Source organism: Centruroides sculpturatus, unplaced genomic scaffold (assembly GCF_000671375.1).
Source record: "Centruroides sculpturatus isolate CEXI.00-Female unplaced genomic scaffold, Cexi_2.0 scaffold737, whole genome shotgun sequence".
NCBI lineage: Eukaryota > Metazoa > Arthropoda > Arachnida > Scorpiones > Buthidae > Centruroides > Centruroides sculpturatus.
Genome location: NW_019385040.1, coordinates 101,701 through 108,599, shown reverse-complemented (window position 1 = coordinate 108,599; position 6,899 = coordinate 101,701). Strand labels below are relative to the sequence as shown.

At 38.0% G+C, this 6,899-nt stretch overlaps 1 long non-coding RNA gene and 1 other non-coding gene across 2 annotated transcripts; both read right to left on the bottom strand.

Moving 5' to 3' along the window:
• Positions 1 to 986: 986 nt before the first annotated feature.
• Positions 987 to 1,070, bottom strand: Trnal-uaa. Its single transcript has one exon. It is a non-coding gene; the product is annotated as a tRNA-Leu (tRNA).
• Positions 1,071 to 2,201: 1,131 nt separating this feature from the next.
• On the bottom strand, positions 2,202 to 4,780 carry LOC111633755. The gene is made up of 3 exons (XR_002758104.1): positions 3,632 to 4,780; positions 3,478 to 3,562; positions 2,202 to 3,404 (listed from the first exon to the last, which is right to left on the bottom strand). It is a non-coding gene; the product is annotated as an uncharacterized LOC111633755 (long non-coding RNA).
• Between the last annotated feature and the right edge of the window lie 2,119 nt (positions 4,781 to 6,899).

The following is a 6,899-nucleotide window of genomic DNA, read 5'->3' as shown; positions in this document are numbered from 1 at the left end:
CGTATGTGTTTCAAAATGTCTTTTAAATTACTAACAACAAATATGAAAGACTAAGTGCAACGTTGTAACAAATTTCATTTCTGTCCAAGTTAAGAATGATATGACTCATCGAAAACTGCGCAAACGAACATAAACAATGGCGTAATCATCCGTTATCGACCGACTCCAGACCGATTTTGAATTTGTAAACTGTCATTGCAACAGATAGTTGACATTGTGCTCTGGAGGAAACAATTTGTATCACTCTTGCTACGGATATAATTTGTAATCTGGAATTTTTTGCATACCTTTTTAATACGTATTTAATTGCGGCTCGCGAAAAATTTCAAATTTTGAAAAATGGCTCGGACTATCAAGGAGCTTGGCCACCCTGGTTATAAGCAATACCTCACAGTATCTCATAGGCCACTAGTGTCTGTAAACAAAAAAATCTCTGAGTCAAAACATGATCTTAAATATCATAAAAGCAAAAAGCCGAACTTAATTATTAACTATAATTTGCATACACTGTACTTATGACTTTGTTAAATAAAATATATTAGGCTATTCCATTCTTTTTGAAATCCTTATGGATTTTGCTTACACACTTTCTATAGTAGAATATTGCAAAGGATAAATAACAAACTATAGATGGAATTAGAACTTGGAGAAAAATGTCCAATGTGACCCGAAAGTAACATATGAAACTTCAAAGATCAAAAACAAAGAAGAATAAAATTTCATCTTACACGCGTTCAATAATCAGTATAATGCAATGAATGTACAGTACTGTATACACATACATATTTTAAATGTCAGAAGAAAATTCAGGCCATTAGAGTGTTAAAATAATAATCCGTTCAAGACTTGGAATTTCGCACTACGAAGAAGGACTGTTATAAGAAAAGACAAGCACTGTACAGAAGACTTTTCAAATTACCGCGAACATACAGCAAATCGAACGACAAGGTTGTACCCCAATAAATGTTCAGTCGAGCAAAACAACCTGTCAGAAGTGGGGTTCAAACCCACGCCCTCGTACGAGGACCAGATCTTAAGTCTGGAGCCTTAGACCACTCGGCCATTCTGACACCGCGTAATGCTTTCCTAATCGCGTGATTATCAAATCAAAAAGCAATCGTTATCAATCCTGTCGCATTTTCGTTATACCTGTCCACTTACGGAAGAAATGCCATTCCAACTGCCATCATCGACTGTGTAAGATAGCAGAACTTCTTATATTAGAAATACTCTTTAATAATAACATTTCGCGAATTACGCAACAATTGTTGTTCTTAGCTACCTGAGAAAGTCTCCCGTTACATTTTCTCGAAAGCAACATGACGCTTTCTCGTGAACTATTAACCTCTGCACGGCCGAAATCGTCCGTGAATATCATCAGAGACGGCCGAAAAGAGTTAGTCGCTGCCTTAGTCCTCGGAGAGGAAAGAAGTCGTCCTCCCTTCAATTATCATCCATTAATTAATTCGAATTAATCGCCATAGGATAAACTTTTCTGTGTGTGTGTGTTAGTGCACGATCGCCTGGATCAAAAAATACCCATCAGAACTGGATACATCCTGAAAACCCCATAACTGAAGCTCTTATTCTCCGATTCAACAAGACCCGACCGGGACCTATTACCAAAGGTATTTATCATCCCGCGAATCGTATGTGAACTCTCTCTCTCCGCGACAATCCTTTTTCCAATAGATTTTTAAATTAACCCTTGTTAATTGTTAAGTGTATCTGAGTCACTTCCAATGTTGTCTCTCGAATCGACATTACGAATCCGTCTGATCACGTCGGTTTCCGTGTTTCGAGAAACACGGTGGTGTCAATCCTGACAGGGTACCAAAGAGGTGCCGACCCGAAAAGTCACAACTGGACATTTCGCAACGAACGTTCACGTTTCATTGCATGTTAGTCGTCGATAGTAACGAATCGTTCAATTTCTCATCGAACGTGCGTGCATTTCATCCCGAGTTGAGAATTGCTAAGCCGACGGTTTATGAAATTCGTCTGCAATTTCGCTTCTTATAATTTTTTTTACAGAAGCGACAAAATAAGCTTATGTGTAACATTTATTCCAAATTATCATTCCCTCTAGAATGTACTTAAAACACACAACACGTTTTTCTTCTACAACTGAAATCATCAGCCATTATAGGTGTGCAGAAATAAATTTATAACAATAATAATTTGCATTCGAATGACATGTAAAAAATAGGCATCATCGACTGAGAATTTCAAAAGATTTCCAATGAGTGAAGAGTTGTCTGCCAATGTGAAAAATTTGTTTTATTCCAAGCAGACTTACAGACTTAAAATAATATCAAAACAAATTGTTTTAGAAAACTATTTTTGTTATTTAATTTTAGGGAATTGCATATAACGTGAAATTGTATTCGGAAAAAGCTGTACATGATATCAGCTGTTCAGGTATTGGAGTAACTAGTAGGATTTTACAGTCAATTCAAATTGGTTTTTATTAAGTTTCCTACTAATTAGTTTTATTCTGACAGGTTATATCAAAGCAGAAATGCCAGTACTTAATACAGGAGAGGATTATGAGGCCCTAGTTGCAATTTTCTTACAAGTTACCTTTATGTAAAAGTATTTTTAATGTTAAAAAGACAATAAAATCCTAAAATAATAAGTTACAGTATTTTATTTCTAACGCACACCTTCACTAAACAATATTTTGGTAATTTTCGTGGCTCCTGCCAGACGGCAGGGCCAAAGGTGACTTAACTCGATTTTTGGCGAAATTAATCTGATTATCTGAAGTGATTTTCATGTTAAATTAAAAAATGAAATTTGGGTTTAATATAAAATAGTGGCATTTTCCATTTATCTATCCACCTGAAAATCATGCCTTTGCGTACACTTTACAAGAGTACAATTTTTAAAAATAAACTTAATTTCTCTTAATTTTATATTTTGTATAAAATAAAAAGCAGATCGACACTTATAATAATTTATTGATATAAAACCATTTCTTATTTTTGTTACATACACGTGTAATTTCTTAATAGTTTTCATATTTATTTTAATTACAGTAAAGTGTCGAAAATCCGGATTCCGCTGTCATCACAAATCGATTATTGCAGCGAATACCAGAAATTCTGTGTAATGAGTGCAAATTGTAATTACCAGAGCCCCTTCGGCCGCCAATTTAAAGTCTTTTAATCTTTAAAATTGGCGTTTCCACTTCCCGGAACGAGGACCCAGGGGCTAGATTTGTGGGAAGCGAGTGTTCGGGTTGTTTCATTGTGTGGAATTACACAGAACGAGGCGCTTGAAGTGTAAGTGCGTGAGTGCGATAATTCGAGTAAAGGTTAAACGGTGTATATCTTCGTGTACAGTGATGTTATGTTTGTGCGTGTGTGTATGTGTGTGATCGAAGAACATCTTCGGCATGTCTATAAACAGAAAAACAGTCAATTACGATACGAGAATAAGACGTGTTAAAAGATGAAACGAAAGAGTTCTTACCATCGGAGATTTCGGAAAATATTCACTTGCACGATAAATGGCCACTTCGCGGTAAAGTTGGGGAGGGAGATTCTCCCAAATGTTCCTACAGAACACAAAGATAGTGAGAAAACGAGAAGTTCATTCATTTATTACCTAAGGTCAACATTATTACCTTTATCAGACAGTATTTCTTCCCGAACAGTGTTATGAGAAGAGCGAAGGACCTGACCTAGCCTAGCCTAGCGTAACCGGAAGCTCAATCCTCATAACAGCTGTTTGGGAAGAAAGGTAGGCCGAATGTTGCGTCCGGGTGGTCACAATCGGAAGTCAAATCCATTGTCGTCGATCGAGGGTCACGTTTGGGAGACAAGTCCGTGAGAACATCCGGGTAAGAGAAGACCAAGTCCGAGTAAAGAGGTCATGTCCGGGTGAAAAGTGTCGAATCCGGTCAGAATGTCGCATCCGAGTGCAAAGGACGAATTGGAAAAAATCGAAGAGGATCACCGCCTAGGCCAAGGGAACCTCCCACAGCAACAAAACCGCGGTTCCTCGACTTCAGCGGCGCTGTCCTCCGACTTCCGAAAGACGATGGCGACGTGATCGTGAGCACGGACCGAGAGGCAGACCTCGCGAAAATAGACGAACTCCAAGAGGACTCCGTACTCCCTATGCCTTCCTTAACAAGGCCATAGGCCGGCTGATCCCTGACGACCTTGGCCAAGTGGAATGGACTCAGAACTCTCCCGCATCCGGGAGAGTCCAACGCCACACGCACTAGGGGAAGGTCGTCATCACTCGCTGCCTCTCGCTCGGCGGCCTCAAACGACATCGAACTAATCGATTCGACAGAGACCCAGTCGAGCTCACGGTCCTCGAACGTCTCATCGGAGCCGTCCGAGGAACCCCCTCCCTCCGGCGCCATCGCATTCTTCCGTCGGAACCTCTGGCGAAACCACACAAAGGTCTTCATTCTGAAAGAAAAAAAAAAAGAGAAAATTTGCAATTAGTCGATTAAAACAAAAGCTTAATGTCTAAATTCTTCCGAGAAAAGCAAAATGCTCACCGCGGCTGCCTTTTTAAATCTAAAAGATTCAAAATGAAAACGGCTGATCATCGAACGATGTGCCGAGATGTCTTGTAGGACCGATTCTCCAAGTAATATTAAATAAATTCTTACGTCTAGGGTCAATATGGACTAAGACTTACCTGAAAAATCTTTAATCTTCTTCCGAAAAGTTCGCAAACAGCGAAAAACAGCACACAAATCGCGAGCGCAAGAAAAGCACGTCCGATCACAACAGAAACACCATCGATCCGCGAATCGTCATGTGTGACGTATTTCGAACAAACGTTAAAAGACGCGTCAACGATGTTCGAATTACGTAAAAATAGGAATTAAAAAATATCAATTTTATTTTTAAAAAAATTAATTTGTATTTTTTTTTTTTAAATTTTGCTTCAAGCATTTTCTTGTGTTGGCAATTTGATAAATAACCTCGTGCATTTACATGGTGCAGAATGTCCATCGTGGAGCGGTAAAAGACGATGTTTTTAAATTCTACGTCTCGAGGCTTGATCATCTCCGAAAATTGCCAGAAATTCGTTTGAATAAGTCGATAAATATCTTTTTCGTCCATCGCCCGAATAAATCAAATTCTTAGGATTTCGATATTATTTCGCTTTTCGGAAAGATTCCTCGGTCGCTGTCGGGGTTGTGGGTTTCGCGTATTAATTAATGCAACATCAAACTGGATAAAGTTAATATTAAAAATACCGAAAAACCTTTATAATACGGCCGAACGAAAATTAAGTCGGAGATAACGGGGAAATCGACACAGAGGATAAACAGATTGAGTCGGGGAGAAACGACCATTCTTTCTCCTTGAGAGTTTCTGACTTTCTAAAGGATCTCTCCCGTAAATTCTTAATTTGATGGGTTAATCAATTTGACACTTCCGCTCGACTTGGTCCGCAAGTGTTGATTTAACCTTGAAACTTTCGCTCGTATCTCACGCCATATTTTCTTTTTTGACACGGCTAAGAATTTTTCTTTGTCTTTATTACTTACAACGCGACAATTTTGCTTTGAAAGGAATGTTATATTTATTTTCAAATTTTGTCATGTCTACGGGAGTCAGAGTCAAAGCTGGATTTTTCCCATCGGCATTGCAATCCGTTAGTTTGCGTCGAACCATGACCTCAGGGGGCTGCAATTGAAAAAATTGTAGACCTCTAAAATTCCCACTGTCCTCTGTCCGTCTGTCTTAATTTCGAGAACGAAGTTAGATGAAATCCGAGACCAGATATGGAAATCTTATGAACGGGAGGCCTCAATTAATTTAATTATACATGAACTTCCCATGCAAATCGAAATTCACGATTTTTCAATTCAAAACTCACCCTCCCCGAAAGCAGTTAATAGATGACCGGTTAAAGAAAAAGTATGATGTACAGTGGTAAGCCACAACTAATTTGAGGTGGAGAGCACATGTTTTAAATGAAATGATTTAAAAATATGATTAGAAATTGCATCCCTGGCATTGTGACGGTGTCACAAGCAATTGCTCGTTGTTATAGTTTGCTTGTGAAAATATTTACAATGATAAACTACATTTTGTCCTGTTATGAACCACAATATCGAAGTTAAAATCTTTCTAAGAGATAATAAGGAGTTAATAATTTCGGGAAATGGACGAAGCGTTGCATTTGCCCATCAAAAATAGACAAATAAAACATGCCAATTAGTGCAAGAGACTGATACGTAGAAACTACACCATTAGGATGTGTACAAATTGTACACTATATCCATCATTGTGCAGAAGAAAAGTATAATCGCCGGGAAAGCGCTATCCCCCTTAACTCGAGTTCTTTACTTCAAAATTTAATAGCATCAATGTTCTTCATATACAAGTTACCGTGCCAAATTTCGTTTCTTATTTTTCATCCCATATACTTCTCGGGATATAAAACAAAATAGACGCCAACACATGCGGAATTTTCCCCCCTTCATTATTATTACTGTATCTGGGTTCAGGTGTCTGAAAATATTGAGATTTGCAAAACACCCGAAGGGTCAAATTTGACATGTTACAATACTTTCCCATGTTATATACATAACAGATGAAAAAGTAAAAACGAGAATTTCCCGACATGTGAAAAACATTGTTCAAATATATTAAATTAAAATAAATTCTGTTAGATCTGCTAAAATACACAAATAAACACTCTATACTAAGAACTGTATGCATTATATAATAAAAACGATTAAATGTGACGGCACTTTACTTAAATAAGATACTACGAGGTGTGTTCAAAAAGTATCGGACCTTTGGTCGGCAAAAATAAATTTGTTGATTTTGATGTACAAAACCCTAATCCCCTTCAAAGTAGTCTCCTTGGTAATGTATACACTTCTCCCAGCGTTCCTGCCATTGCTGGAA